Source organism: Peromyscus leucopus, chromosome 1 (genome assembly GCF_004664715.2).
Source record: "Peromyscus leucopus breed LL Stock chromosome 1, UCI_PerLeu_2.1, whole genome shotgun sequence".
NCBI classification, from domain to species: domain Eukaryota; kingdom Metazoa; phylum Chordata; class Mammalia; order Rodentia; family Cricetidae; genus Peromyscus; species Peromyscus leucopus.
This window is the reverse complement of record NC_051063.1, coordinates 75,093,516-75,109,179: the sequence shown is the minus strand read 5'-3', so window position 1 is coordinate 75,109,179 and position 15,664 is coordinate 75,093,516. Positions and strand designations below refer to the sequence as shown.

The 15,664-nt window shown below is 43.8% G+C and overlaps 1 pseudogene; it reads left to right on the top strand.

The window, feature by feature from the left end:
- Positions 1-8,621: 8,621 nt before the first annotated feature.
- On the top strand, positions 8,622-9,936 carry LOC114695338 (annotated as a pseudogene).
- The last annotated feature ends 5,728 nt before the right edge of the window (positions 9,937-15,664 follow it).

Genomic DNA, 15,664 nt, shown 5'->3' with positions numbered 1-15,664 from the left:
AAAGCCAAATAGTTCTCTATAGAATCTGTTAGACTAGAACAAGTCAAGACACCAGAAATTAGCTTCTCTACTATCACATTGCAGTAAATTGTGCCTTCTGCTTATCCTGTGTTTCTTTCACTCAGGAGCTCCTTGCATACAGATGAATGTTCTGCTTGCCCTGCACATTCCCTACTGCATCTACCCAGTGGTCTAGAGAATGGAAGCATTCCACAAAGAGCTGTTGAACTGAGATGGGAGGAAAACTAAAATTATGGATATTCTGCACGTGGTGGTATCACCCATTGGCTTGTCAAAGGCTGTGGTCTTCCAAGCTCCGGGAAGCCTGCTTTTGGTTGTCTGGAATACACTAGCTGGTTGTGTTCTCTGGCCAGCTCTCCCTGGCCTTACAGCATGAAATACATCACTGGGGAGTAGAGACCCATGGAGTCCTAGACTGAATCATCGGAGACAGCAACCTTCCGTGAAGGAAACATTTGAGTTCTGTGAAAGGTTAGAAGCTGTAAAACAAGATGAACCAAAATAGTCTCTCCCCTCTTTGGAGTCTTCTGAATGACCTCTTTCTAGTCCACATAAGACAGAGCCGACCGCCCCATGACGAAAGTGTCTGGTGAGCACAGCTCCTGCCGAGAAATGGATGCCAAAGACCGGGCATATATGGAGGCAAAGCCAACTTTGTTTTTTGTTGTTGTTTTGTGGAGTTGTTTTTGTTTTTGTTTGGTCTTTCAAGATGGGGTTTCTCTGTGTGTAGTTCTGGTTGTCCTAGAACTTGTACTGCAGACCAGGCTGGCCTTGAACCCACAGAGATCTGCCTGCCTCTGCCTCTGGAGTGCTGGGATTAAAGGCGTGCACCCCCACTGCCTGGCCAAAGCCAACTTTGTGGACTAGTAAAGGCAGATTTTCCTGTGTGTTATAGAGAAGATGTTTTCAGGAAAATAAGCCAAGATACATCAGTTCAAAAGCTGGCACTCTAGTATACTGTATTCTCAAGCCTCTGTGTGAAGCAGATTGTAACCAGAAAAAGAAATGTAATTTCACATCAAGATTCCTGATTTCAAACTCACAAGACATTTATTATGAGTTATTAAGTTTACCTGTCTTTTAATGAAAGTGAGAAACTATTTTTGGGTTTTTTGTTTGTTTTTTGAGATAGAATCACACGATGTTTTCCCAGCTGGTCCTGAACTCATAGAGATGTGTCTGCCTCTGCCTCCTCCCAAGTACTGGGATAAAAGGTGTGTATCACCGTGCCCTGCATAAGAAACAGGGTTCTTGGAAAGTCACTAAGACTGTCAACATTGGCTTGACAGGAGAAGTGTTTGACTGAGCAGGGGCCAGTTTATGTATTCATTTTTTCAGCCAATAGTTATTGTCTATCTTCTGTGTGCTGGACACTATATGAGATGCTACCAGTCTAGGAGAATGTATGAACACGAGTGTGTATCTCTGACCCCCACAAAGAACTTATGTCTTTTGCAAAAAAAATCATACACTGGACAGAAATCATCAGTAGAATAAATAGCTCTGCTGAGATACTTGACATGCATCAATTGTACACATTTAAAGTGTTCGATTTGATAAAAATTGACATATGTGTGTCATGGTGGCACTGTCACCCCAGTGGAGTAGAAACATACTTACCACCTCCAAAGAATTCATTTGGTCCCTTTTTAATTCTTTCTGGCTACTCCTATCCACTTCCTCACAAACAACCATATTATCGAATTCTTTCATCACAAATCAGTTTGCAGGTTTTAGCTTTTTTATAAATAGTGCCAGACACTGTGTACTCTTGGCTCCTTTCGTCCAGGATAGTTGTTTTGAGTTTCACTCATGTGGATGAGTATATCAATAATTCATTTCTTCATATTACTTAGGATTATGTTGTATGTATACAGTGGGATTTGTTTATTCTTTCACTTTTGATGGACATTTGGGTTGTTTTCCAGTGTTCAGTCATTCTAAGTACAGCTGCTATGATTATTCGTGTGGAAGTCTTTGTATAGCTACAGAAGTTCAGGAAAAGAACAGCTTTATTTACATGATATTATTATATGTAACTTTTAAAGCACAAAGTAGGCATACTGTTTTGTACCCCAAAAGTAATACATGAAACTTCCATTCCTTCTGTATCCTTGCCAACACTTAATACAACCATTCAGTCTACTTCAGCCATTTGCATTGTGATTTAAACCTGCATTTCCCTGCTGCCTATGTGAACATAATAATTATTCAACAGTGATTGTAAAAGCTTTGATGGAGATGGATATAACTTCGTATACGTGAGGACTGCCTCTCCGTATACTACTTGACTGCCCTTACCACAGTTTCCAAAGCCCACACTTTTCTTGCAGAGGATCTGGTCTTCAAATGCATTTGCCAGTCAGCTGGGAGCAATTTCATGTTTTGTGCTTCCATTTTTAAAACTATGGTCTAGTGCTCTTCGCTTGGAGATGGATATGCCGAAATCTTTCTCTGAACGGGGCTGTTTTCAGCTCAGTGAACTTATGGAAGTTGAATCACTGGCTAAGCTCCCGTGTCTCCAGTTTTCCCCCTCACATTCCACTTGTGCTGGCTTTTGCTGAAGAATGCATTTCCTCAGCAAGTGGGACGTGAGATACTCAGAGCTATCCTGGAACTTCAGCTGACACAGAACCAAGTAAAAGCCATGCCTTTGTATGACACTATTGATTGCACAACATGCTCATTGGTCCATTGACGGTGTTGACAGTGTGTGTGTGTGTGTGTGTGTGTGTGTGTGTGTGTGTGTGTGTGTGTGATACAAGCTGAGTCACTCAAGGAAAGAGAAGGAACAAGAGCTGGCTTACCCTGCCACCTGCCTTCAGGCCATAACTCCTGCCTTATAATAAGGTTTGGCCCCACAGGAAGGACCTGGCTTTGGCTATTTATAAGAGGGACAAGGACACCTGGGGCTGGCTCTGGGAGACAGGAGCCACCATACTTAGGTTTCGGATCTTCCCTGCCTCTCCGTGTGAGATTGTGTAGCTCCCTATCAGAAAGGTGGGCGAGGCAAGGGTGCTAGCAGAAGTGTGTTTCTTCACTGCTTTTTCTTTGGTAAGTTCATATACAAATACGATGTATTTAGGTCATATCAACCCCCACTCCCTCCCTGAACCCCTCTCAGCCCATCCCCCATCTCTCTCCCAACTCTATGTCACCCTCCTTCTCCTCTTCCTCCTTTTAACTCTCCATTTATTTTTGCAGCTTCTGTTTATTCTCTACAGTTTGTTATTCCTTGGTCAAAATGAAATGTTTACTTCTCATTTCTGTAAATATTCAAAATCATAATATATTTATAGACCAAGAAGAATTTTTAAAAGACAGAAAATAAAAAACAATGTAACTGAATGTCCTTTGGAGATGTCTTCAGGAAAAGTGAGGACACTACCCGTTTCTAGAAACCATTTCGAGATAACTTGTGAAAATAAGGAGGGGTGGACAACAGCAAGGAGTCTAGGCAATCTCCATAGAACATCCATCCATCACCTTTCCTTGGTTCTAAGCATTTGAGCCTTGGCATGGCATTTCTTGGTGTTTTCTGTACCTCCAGCCAAGGTATCTTCTCTCTTGTCCCCTAGAATGCCAAAGATGGGATGGAATACATCTAGCTTAGTGTCCATGATTACCAATTTAAAGTCACAGCCTATTTTTCACTTCTAAGAACATTCCATCACAAGTATCCATTGTTAAATCTTTACATCTAAATTAATTTGCTCATTGGTTGTGAGGAAGCTTGCAAAATTGCTTGAGATAATATGGCACAAGCCAGGTTCTGAAAAAGGGGTCATGTTGGCATAGTTTAGGCTTGAGGTCTTCCTCTAGTTCATTGTGTGGTGGGGGAGGAACTGGGAGGCGACACACACAGGACAACCGGGATCCCTTTTATATGTCCTTAAAGAACAGAAGGAAAAGATAGTTTACGCATAGAGAAACCCTTCCTTGTCTATATCAGAAAATCAGCTTTTTATACACAAGACAACCCCTTCCCCAAATGACCCCCCACTTCTTCATTTTCAGTATTTTGGATACTTTCTAAACAACACAAGTTTAGCCATAGAGTGGCATCCAGCCTTAGTCTAAGGTGGCAATTTGTATGAGTGGCACCATCCTGGTTGTAAATGTTTGCTGGGTGGCAGGCCCAGCGCTTGGGATTCTGAGCATCATCTTCTTCAGTTTGTAAGCAACTCTGAAAGTTGGAGACGAAGTTGTGCTGTGTCTTAGTTAGGGTTTCTATTGCTGGGAAGAGACACCATGACCACAGCAACTCATTTAAACATTTAATTGAGGTGGCAACTTACAGTTCAGAGGTTCAGTCCACTACCATCATGGTGGGGAGCGTGGCAGTGTGCAGGCAGGCATGGTGCTGGAGACGTAGCCAAGTGTTCTACATCTCGGAGGCAACAGGAAGTGGTCTGAGTCACTGGGTGTGGCTGGAGCATAAATGAGACCTCAAAGCCCACCTCCACAGTGACGCACTTCCTCCAACAAGGTCACACCTACTTAGACAAAGCCACACCTGCTAATGGTGCCACTCCCTTTGGGGGCCATTTTCTTTCAAAGGACCACAAGCTGCTTGCCCAAGGTGTTACAACTGAAAGAGGCAGAAGGAAAGTCAACTCCAAATCCATTCATTGTGCTGTGACATGACTCATCGTTTTCTGATAATCCCTTTAAATATCTGTCACATCCTAATAAGCAATTTTCCTTCTCTGTCTGGCTATGACAGTGTTACAGTGCAGGGGTCTTGAGCCTGTTCATTTCCTCTGCCAGTTAAAGAATTAAAAGGCAGGGAAAATCTTGAGCACAACAGGCAGCAGCAGAGAAATCCTGAACACTGCCAACAGGAGCAGACAGAACTAGCAGTTGAAGGAAGGCATTTATGAGGGGTGAGGACACACTCATGCAGCAGGCACACGGAGAAAAAGACCATCCGCAAAGCAGAGGAAAGATGTGGGAAGCCAAAAAATCCATTTTGTTCTTGAGGGATTTTTTTTTTTTAAGTCTCTGAAGAATTTTCATCCCCTAATTTAGGGTTGTTCAGTTTGAAAAGAGACAGGGTGGTTGATTGACCTGCAACTGTGTCCTGATTAGGCCTGGAACTTGTTGAGCTAGTCTACCAACAGGGGGGCTAATGGATGAACTAACCACCTACAAGGCCTTTGGTTGAAGCTGCCAGGCCTTTATCTCAGGTGAAGGGGGAGAGAAAGGAGCTGGCCATCTTGGACATTCACTACCTTTATTACCTATCCATGGCCCCTCTCCCTGCCTGTCTGTCCGCCAGGGAGTCTGACTCTCAGTCCTCCAAAAGCCATCACACAAGATAACTTTGGGCATAGTAACCTCTCTGTTCTTACTCCTTTGCCTTGAGCAATATTTGCTACTTGAAAGATGTTTTAAATCATAGGGTACTTCTTTCCTAAGGGCCCGTGGAAACAGAAAGAATATGCTGTGGATTATGCTGTCCATCACCCTGTAAATATACTATGTAGACAAATAGCTAAATGGTCTTCCTAAATAAAAAACCCAGAGCCAGATATTGGAGTGAAAACCTAAGAGAACAGAGGAATAGGAAAAGCCACAGCTAACCTCACTTCACTGACACCTCAGCTTCCAAAGACACCTACTTCCTGTATACCCATGCCTATATATCTTTCTGTTATGCTATCTCATTTGCTCTCTCTGTCCAGCTACATTACTTCCTCTTCCTGCCCAGCTTTGTCCCTTCCTGTCTGTATAGACCTCCAGACCTCCATGGTTAACTAGTGTTGGAATTTAAGGCGTGTGCCACCACGCCTGGCTCTGTTCCCAGTGTGGCCTTAAACTCACGTAGATCCAGACAGATCCCTGCCTCCCGAGTGATAAAATTAAAGGCATGTGCCCCCATTGTATGACCTCTATGTTTACTATAGTGGCTAGCTTTCCTCTGATCTCCAGGCAAGCTTTATTTATTAGAACATAAATAAAATGAGCACAAATAAAATATCACCACAATACTATCTCAATACTCAATTCAAACCCCATTTCCAGCTCTTTCTAGTCATTCTTGGTCTAGAGCCAACCTGGAGTATTTGATTATAGTTTTTGTGTTATCATCTTTGCAAGAGAAATCAATCACCAAAGCTTCCACTTTTATGTTAGTATGCGCCATAAATGATTCACTTAATTATTTGCCATCATCTTTAAGGGTGGAGCTTTCAAAATGTTAGTGCCATTTCAGGAGCCCATCTTGGTGTTTGATCTGATGTGGCTTGTTCCCTCTCAGAAGAGAGCCTGCAATTATCTGGGATGAGTGCTATCCCCCTTCATTCAGATTATGAGGAATATTCATGAGTAGGCTATCAATATCCAAGTGGGATACATTTAATTTTGCTCCTAGGGAAAGCTGTGTAAGGTCAAGCATGCACTTCAGATCATGTCTGCGTTTTGCTAAGATGATGTTTACCTCCCCTAGTGAGAAAGACTCACAAAAATTAACTGCTCCCAATTCATTTCTTAAGGGCTGATGTTCAGCTCTTTTCAAGTCCTAAAACATTCAGAGGATGTTTGTCCTGAAGGACTTCTCAAAGATTTATGATACTACTAACTAATGTCCTCCTTCCTCTCTCCCAAATGTAGGAGGAGTAAGTGAATATTTTCTCTGCAGAGGCACTTAGAATGGGTAATTGCTTTCATGCCAGGCATTTCTGTGAAATTGGATAATAAACAGGGTCTTAAATTCTTTGTTTCCCTTGAGTTGCGTGAGCTTAAGAGAATTTCTATGGAGAATTTTATTTCTTAGGCTGCAACTTTAATAACATTATTTAGACTCTTGCTTCTTTCCCCTTCCTGGTCCCCAGCTGGGCACATTTGGGTGTGGAATGTACTTTTCTCTGGCTATGACTGGGAGGAAGTTTCTTAAAGTATTCATTTTCTTCTGAAATATGAAATTCAATCAAGTCTCTCCTGTGAAAATAATGGGCCTTTATTGATGGGCTCCAAGCTCTGCAGACTTTCCAGCAAAGGGCCAGATGGTAACTTTTTAAGGTAACTTTCAAACTATATGGCTTCTGTGCAGTGCGAAAACAGCCACAGATAACACCAAGTAAGGATGGCTATGGTCCAATAAAACTTTATTTATATGCGTTGACACTTGAATTTTCTGTACAAGTATTATATTACTGCTTTGATTCCTCCACCCCTCTAACTGCTTAAAAATGCAATCACCATTCTTATGGTTCTTATGAGAATCAGACAACAGGCCAGATTCAATCCACACATCAGAGTTTGTTGACTCATGTACTAATTCAGTGAATCAAGAAATATTTTGAGCAAACTATTTGGTATAGTGAGAAAAACAGTTATACACCCACACTTGTTTTGCTTTTAGAAGGGAAATTTTATAAACTGATGGTGTGAGTGCTCCATGGTATGGTTAAGGGGAAGGTTTTAATGCAGATTTGAGAGAACAGCCAGAGGCATCTGGTGTCTAGAACAGAGAGAAAAAGAAATAGACTGAACATGGCCAGCAGATTGGACCTGGCCACCAGAGAAGCTGGAGCAGAGCAGAGAGATAGAGATGATAGATAGATAAATAGATAGATAGATAGATAGATAGATAGATAGATAGATAGATAGGACATATCAAAAATAGCAGGTTATAAGGAGAATGAGTAGAATGAGTAGCTGTGGGAGGGAAGCCAATGAGCTGGAGGGAGTTTGGGGTAGGGGAAGAGGTGAGAAGGGCTAGGATGCTAGCTGGGACTTTAAGAAGTACTTGTGATACTGAAGGACCCTGGAGGCCAGCATGTGCTCTGGTACCTGTGGAGGTACTACAGATAGCTATTTGTCCCTTCTCCCAGAGAAACCAGCTTCATAAGTTCCTGAGCAATGCTGGCTTTTCTATAAGAAGCCAGAAATTCTCTTATACTCTAGGTTGATCCTATTTCTGGATATTTGGACTGCTTTTTGGAGTTTTAGGAACTGGAGTTTTCTTTGGACCTAACGGAAATCACTTGGGAAAAACTGAAAATGAGATATTCAAGTGTAGGTGAATAGATCACTTGTATTTAGCTATGTCTCAGGCAATGCTTCTGAAGAGGTGGAGCATAAACAGTTCTCCACAGTCTTCTCTGGCTCATACCAGCAACTTGGAAGTGGGTGGCTTGAGGTGTCTGAGGCTCCAAGCATCAGAAACAGTAGCTATTTCTTAGTCTGTGAAATCCAGGGATTTTACAGCTCATTTCTATAAAACAGCACAAGCTACCTAAAAGCAGACATTATATTTGATCTGTATTCCTCTACACAGACCAACTCAATGGAATAATTCTCATGAATAAGCGATTTTGTTAGAACTGCATCTTCCAGTATGGTAGCCATCAGTCTATGTCTATTTACATTTAGATTTAAGTTCATTATATATAACATAGAAACCCTTTTTCTTTTCTTCTTTTGCTCTGAAGTACTCCATGGACAGCAAGAGGCAGGTTTCCATGAACATAATGTTTCCTTGGATGGAATCTCTTTAGAATGTGGTCATTTTCTTTTTCCCTCTACAATTGCAGTCAACCAAATCCATCTGGATGGTGTGATGTCTAGAATCTCACTATCCCTCGACTGGGGAAAGATGGGTCAAAGTCAGAGTGGTGGCCATGGTCCTGCGGGTGGCAAGAAGGATGACAAGGACAAGAAAAAGAAATTGAACCTCCTGTCCCAACCAGAGTGGGGAAAAAGAAGAAAACCAAGGGACCAGATGCTGCCAGCAAACTGCTGGTAATGCCTCACACTCAGTGCCACCTAAAATCACTAAAGTTGAAAGAATAAAAGACTACCTTCTCACGGAGGAAGAATTCATTAAAGATCAGGAGCAGACAAAACCATTGGAAGAAAAGCAACAGGAGGAAAGATGGAAAGTGGATGATCTCAGGGGAACCACCATGTCTAGGAACCTTGGAAGAGATCATTGATGATAATCACACCATTGTGTCCATTTATGGGCTCAGAACACTATGTCAGCATCCTATCATTTGTGGACAAGGATCTGCTGGAGCCAGGCTATTCAATCCTGCTCAACCACAAGGTGCATGCCGTGGTAGGGGTGCTAACAGATGACACAGATCCCCTGGTCACAGTGATGAAGGTGGAAAAGGCCCCCCAGGAGACTTATGCAGATATTCAGGGACTGGACAACCAAATCCAGGAAATTAAGGAATCTGTGGAGCTTCCTCTTACCTATCCTGAGTATTATGAAGAGATGGGGATAAAGCCCTCTAAGGGGGTCATTCTCTATGGTCTACCAGGAACAGGTAAAACATTATTGACCAAAGCAGTAGTGAGCCAAACTTTAGCCACTTTCTTGAGAGTGGTTGGCTCAGAGCTTATTCAGAAGTACCTGGGTGACAGGCCCAAACTTGTTTGGGAGCTGTTCTGAGTGGCTGAAGAATATGCACCATCCATTGTGTTTATTGATGAAATTGATGCCATTGGGACCAAAAGATGTGATTCAAACTCTGGAGGTGAGAGAGAAATTCAGTGAACAATGTTGGAACTGTTGAACCAGTTGGATAGATTTGATTCGAGGGGAGATGTAAAAGTTATCATGGCCACAAACTGAATAGAGACTTTGTATCCAGCACTTACTAGACCAGACCACATTGACAGAAAGATCGAGTTCCCTCTGCCTGATGAAAAGACCAAGAAGTGGGTCTTCCAGATTCACACATGCAGGATGACACTGGCTGATGATGTAACCTTGGATGGCTTGATCACGGCAAAGGATGACCTCTCTGGGGCTGACATCAAGGCAATCTGTACAGAAGCTGGCTTGATGGCCCTGTGGGAACAGAGAATGAAAGTTATAAATGAAGACTTCAAAAAATCTAAAGAGAATGTTCTTTATAAAAACAAGAAGGCACTCCTGAGAGGTTCTATCTCAAGTGACCCACAGTTGCCTTCAGGGAAGTTAATGAATTACCCCACCTAAGAAGACAGGAAGCTGCCCCAAGGACTCCATTTTTCCAGTGAGTTTCGCTAGTAGAGAGCCTTTCTTGAAGGATGCTGTGCAGGGTGTCCATCAGGCATCTCCATCTGTTGGTCATTGTTTTGTGCTGCTTTCTGATCCCCATAAAGGATTGTCTGGTTTGCTTTAAAAGAAAAAATCTCACTATCCCTCAGAACCAGTGACACAGAAGCTTGGAATATGAGAAAGAAGGTGCTGGAATTCCATTTGGGCAGCAACCTCGTAGGACAGTCACTGGCCATAAAAAGCACTATGTGAAAAGAGTTCCCCACAAGGTCCATCCTAAAAGGGGTGAGGGAGAGTGGGCAACCTGCAGCAGCCACAACACCCACCCATGTGGAAAGAAGTAGGAGATCATGGTGTGGAAACTCCACCTACCCAGAAGATGGCAGCTTGGAAACAAATTGTGTAGATTTTGAACAGTGGATAACACTGGGGGACAGGAGTGGAAGAGGCTGTCAGCAACTCCTGAGAAGGGATGGAGCAGTCCTGGAAGCTGAGAGAGACGAAAGCCAGGCTGTCATTCCAGGACAGGCACTCAGAGCAACAGCAGGGAGGGAGAGGTGAGGTAGACAGGAAGTGCATGGGCAAGAACAGTGTAGGTGGAATTTCCGGTCCCTCCTGCCAGTTCCCACATCATGACACGGAGACTTCTTACTCATTATAAAAATTCGGCCGATAGCTTGTGCTTGTCTTTAAGCTAGCTCGTATAACTTAAATGAACTCATTTCTACTCATCTACTTTTGGTCTTGTGGCCTTACTACGTCCACTCTGTACTGCCCATGCTGCTTCCTCTCCGTCTGGTTGGTGACTCTCCCCTTCTTCCCAGAGTTTTCTCTGTCTGGCTCTCCTGCTGATACCTCCCACCTAGCTAATGGCCATTTAGCTTTTGGTTAAACCAGTCAGAAGGTGCCTTGGCACGGACGCATCTTCACAGTGCACCAAAGATGAGAAAGAACTCAGAAAGTGAGGGGCGACGCCGGGCAGTGGGAGGGCAAGCAGAATAGGAGCTGCTGCTTTGCAAGATCATAACCGAAAGAGGGAACCCCACGTGAGGCGTGGTGTTCCATGCCTTGCCTCCCACAGAAGGAGCCAGATAAAGCTAGTCCATGGAAAAGTGAGTGATGATGCCAGGTGAAGTTCACTCAGAATTAGGAGGGGAAACTATGAAAATGTGGATGGGAAAAAGAATTTCTGTAGAGACAATGATAGCCTATCAGAAGCAAAAGGTATTTGGAAAATGAACCAAGACATAGAGGTACACATCAGTCAGCATTAGAAAACTCATAGTGGAGACACCGGACTTAGGGAAGAATTAGTAAACAATAAACTATTTTAAATCAGAGGGAAAACACAATACTAGGTGACTTTAAAAATAAAAAAAGAGACCGGGCGGTGGTGGTGCACGCCTTTAATCCCAGCACTTGGGAGGCAGAGCCAGGCAGATCTCTGTAAGTTCGAGGCCAGCCTGGGCTACCAAGTGAGTTCCAGGAAAGGTGCAAAGCTACATAGAGAAACCCTGTCTCAACAAACAAACAAACAAACAAACAAATAAATGAATAAATAGAAAAAGGAAATTAAGAAATAAAAATGAAAAGAAAGAGGGGAGTGAAAAACAATGATTTGCCCACTTGTGGTCTTAAAACGCCATTTCCTCCCAAAAGAAATTAGAACTGATCCCAGCTCAGAAACAGCTAAAAGGAGGCAATAAGCCTGGAATCCCATGTCACACCAGACGGCACCACATTATCAGGGAGCACGGGGCTGTGTCGGGAAGATTCCTCAGCCTGCTTCCCTAGCCTCTCCCTTCGCAGAGAGAGCACGCTTCTGTGCTTCATGAGGATAAGAGTTACAGTAATAGTAGTTTTAAAAAATGGTCAACTTTATAAGCTTTGATTAGCTTGTGAACTGATAATAAAGGGAATTGTATCATTGAGTAACTAAAATAGGAGGCATCTGTATAAAAGCATTTGAGTAAAAAAAAAAAAAAAAAAAAGAACAGAATTACCGAATCACCATTCTGAAGTTTCAACTCATCCAGGTATCGTGGATCAACAGCAGTTAAAACAAAAAGAGACAAGAGACAATTAGGCTTAGTCTGCCTCCCAATAAAAGAAAACACTACTCTCTAGTCTTGCTCATTGGATCAAATTGATAGAGGCCAAGAATAGATCCAGTCTCATTTTGTAGGAAACGTGTGTGTGTGTGTGTGTGTGTGTGTGTGTGTGTGTGTGTGTGTGTGAGAGAGAGAGAGAGAGAGAGAGAGAGAGAGAGAGAGAGAGAGAGAGAGAGAGAGAGAGCCATTCTGAATTTACACACAATGAGAATGAGTATGGAACCAACAATACCCAAGGATTAGGAGCTTCCGGTGTTTCAATATACAAATGTAAGAGGAGGAGTTCCGGGTATTAAGAGAGGCTTTTGAAATGTATCAAGTATTTTAAACTTGGCAAGATGAAGCTGGCATTTATAGGAACCCAGTGGCTGTGAAACTCCGGAAGGAAGCCGCTCTAATGAGGGAGGGGCCAGCTGGACTCTCCGTGTCCTAGCACCTCAGTGATGTCACCTGACTGCCCTTCTGCTGAGGGGGGTTAAAATGAGCTCACATGCCTCACTGCACTTGTAGCAGTGAGTAATATGGGCTGCATTTTGCTTCTATAATTTTGCCTTTTTCCTGCCTAGGCTAACCTCCCCGCCTTACCTTAAGAGATTGTTACAAAGTAACCATTTTAACCTCATGCTTCTGTAAACAGCTGCAGGTGGGTCTCGGTTCTAACCCCTCACCCCCCAGTAACAGAAAAGATCAAAACAGTGCTTTGCAGTCTATACATGTTGTATATAACTGCAGAGGGGGCTCAGTGTCTCTCCAAAGCAGTAGGTGCTGGGTCTGCTGGGTGGGCCCGCCAGCATAATAAAGATGGGTTCTCCAACTCTCCCCGTATATGCTTGGCTTCTGGGAGCTGTGATCTCTGCAGCAATTACAGAATTCTTGTAGTAATTCATGGAACTGTACCTTTGTTTTGAATGATTAATGCTTTAGAAAAGTATGCGTAAAGCTTAGTCCCAAGAGGCAAGATTAACTGATGTGAGGCAGAACTTTCTGCTTGCGTATTCCACTTAGATCACAGCTTGAGAGAGAACCCTGGGGTTACTGTGTCCCCAAGATTCACAGGAGAGTCTAACACACAGTCGCGGTTACAAATTTGTTCTCCAGGGTCAGGCCACCAGTTTCAGGATGTTCTGAGACAATTACACAATATGTGTTGCCCTCACTTGAGAACATGCTAGAAAGGCAGATTCCCGACCCCACTTTCCCAGCTGACTCAGAAACTCAAAAGTCATCGGTATTTTAATAAGCTTCACCTGTGCCTGGAAGACTATTGCGCTGTATCTAATGGAGCCTTCTTTTCCTTGTTACAGGTCCCAGCCTGGACCAGGGGTCACAGAATGAAGGCCTTAGAAGAGCTAGGAGGGGCTTGCCATATCTTGATTACCTTCACCTGCACGGAGGAGCCCTGGCCCGACTTCCTGGGATAGTAAGTACCACTGGGATGCAAAAAAAAAAAAAAAAAGCAACAAAACAAAACACATTTGGGCTGTTTTGCACACACTATGGCACTGTGTTCGAGTCCTCCACAGATACTGTGTGGAGATGATGATGATGACTTCAGAGCAGTCATAGCTTCGACTTAAAGCCGCTTCCATTACGAACCTTAATGAATCTTAATGGCCACACTGCTGAAATGCACATGTAGCTTTAATGTGCAAAAATCAGCTATTTTGAACACTCAATTACAGCAACAGGAAGAAACATGAATGTGTGCTCCTTTGAGTCCCGGGGGCACAGCCAGGGTGGAAACAGTGGAGCGATCCCCCTTCAAGCTCAGGGACTCGGCCAAGAAAGCCATCATTTTGTTTGTAAATGCTGAGATAGGTTTTCTGGGCAGTGTGTTATGTGGAAAAGACAGAAAGCGGCTGTTTCTTTCTGAAAGCACCTGTTGGAAGACTTGGCTCTAAAACTGGGAAGCTTTGTTCCACCTGGTTATTTGCAGGGTAGGGGTGGGGCACGTATTTTAAACGTGATGTCAGTAGAAGAATATAACTGTTCCCTCTGGGTTGGCTCTGGCCGTCTGTATCGATTCAGTATCAAGGATTGTATGCGCTCTGCTGACTACCACACACCAGGAAGGCACATGCTTTTGCTGCTTCTCCAGGTTGCAGGGAGATTTGCTTTCCTCCATCACATAAGAGGGAACTCTCCTGGGTTGCAGTTCTGCCCCAACCAGAGGAAGATTCGGGGTGTACCTGTGCTGAAGGCTTTACACTCCACTGGGTGCTTGTGACTTCATGGTCCTGGGATTTCCACTGTAGTCAAGATCACTTGTCAGGAGGAAAATTGCTTTCTTGAAAATCTCCTACACTAGTGGGGTTTTTTTTTTTTGATATTTGCCTCAGACACCCCAGTGTGAGGAATGCTGGTATTAAACTAAGGTCCACAGCTGACTGCAAAGACAGATGAGATGGTCCCCAGCAGTTGCCATTGAGCAGTGAAAGGTAGGCGGATGCCAGACAAGGGCAACAGAAAAAGCAATGGCACGTGCATGTTCAGAAGGAGGGCACAAGGGCCCTGCAGGGGAACCGAGGAGGAGTCCTCCGGAGGACTTGGCTTTGATCTGAGGTGTAAGAGTTGCAGATGAAGCTGAAGGATGCTCCTCAGAGGTGAAATGGCATCTGTGTACATGTTATGATGGAAGCAATAATAATCGAGCCACAGGGGGGCTTCGTCCTGCCTCAACTAAATGTACCTGACTTTGTTGACTCCCCAGGGGAGCCCTCACACTTTTGGAGGAGTGGATGGGGGGGGCAGTCGGGAGGAAAGGTGTGGGGGGGAGCAGGGGGAGGGATGGAAGGGGGAACTGTGATTGGTATGTAAAAATGAATTAAAAAATTTAAAAAAGAACAAAACAAAAAACAACTGAGACCCAGTGCACAGTCGAATGTGAACAGAGGGCAGGTAAGCGAAGAGGGGAACAGATGAGAGGGAGATAGATGGGAACTATTCCTTCTGGACCTCGTCACCATCTCAAGATCTCAGTCTTCATGCTCAGCCTAAGTACACATTGCTGCTACCTGGCCAGCTTTAAAACAGGAAGTCTCAGTTCTTGGCTGACTTTAACCACCCCGGGGCTGCAGTCTGATATCCAGATTTTGAGAAATCGATCATCAGGTGATTGTCCTATGGGAAAACTTGACAACTCAAGATTAAACTGGCTTGAGGCATGACTGTTGCCTGTTTTCCATGTCTGGTGGCCTGTCCAGCTGTTGTGTGGAGACTGGACATAGAGCAGAGTGGCAAGGTCCCGTAGCAGAGGGAGGCAGTACTCTTGGCAAGGAACTCTTTACCCAGGCCCTGCTGGGGCATCTCATTTTCCACCCTGGAATGGGAAGTTAGTCTAGAACTTTTCTGATCTTAAGAGGAATCTTCCACTTCTGCTTTTCCTCCTTTTTTTTTCCCCCCAACCATTAAGTCCAAGTTCCTTTCTAAAAGCTGAAATTGGTCTAATTTCTCTTTGGGACTAGGCAGAAGCAGCCTCCTTTCTCTCCCTCCTCCAGCTTGGCAGGAATGCAGCAGAAGAATTATGGGGCTT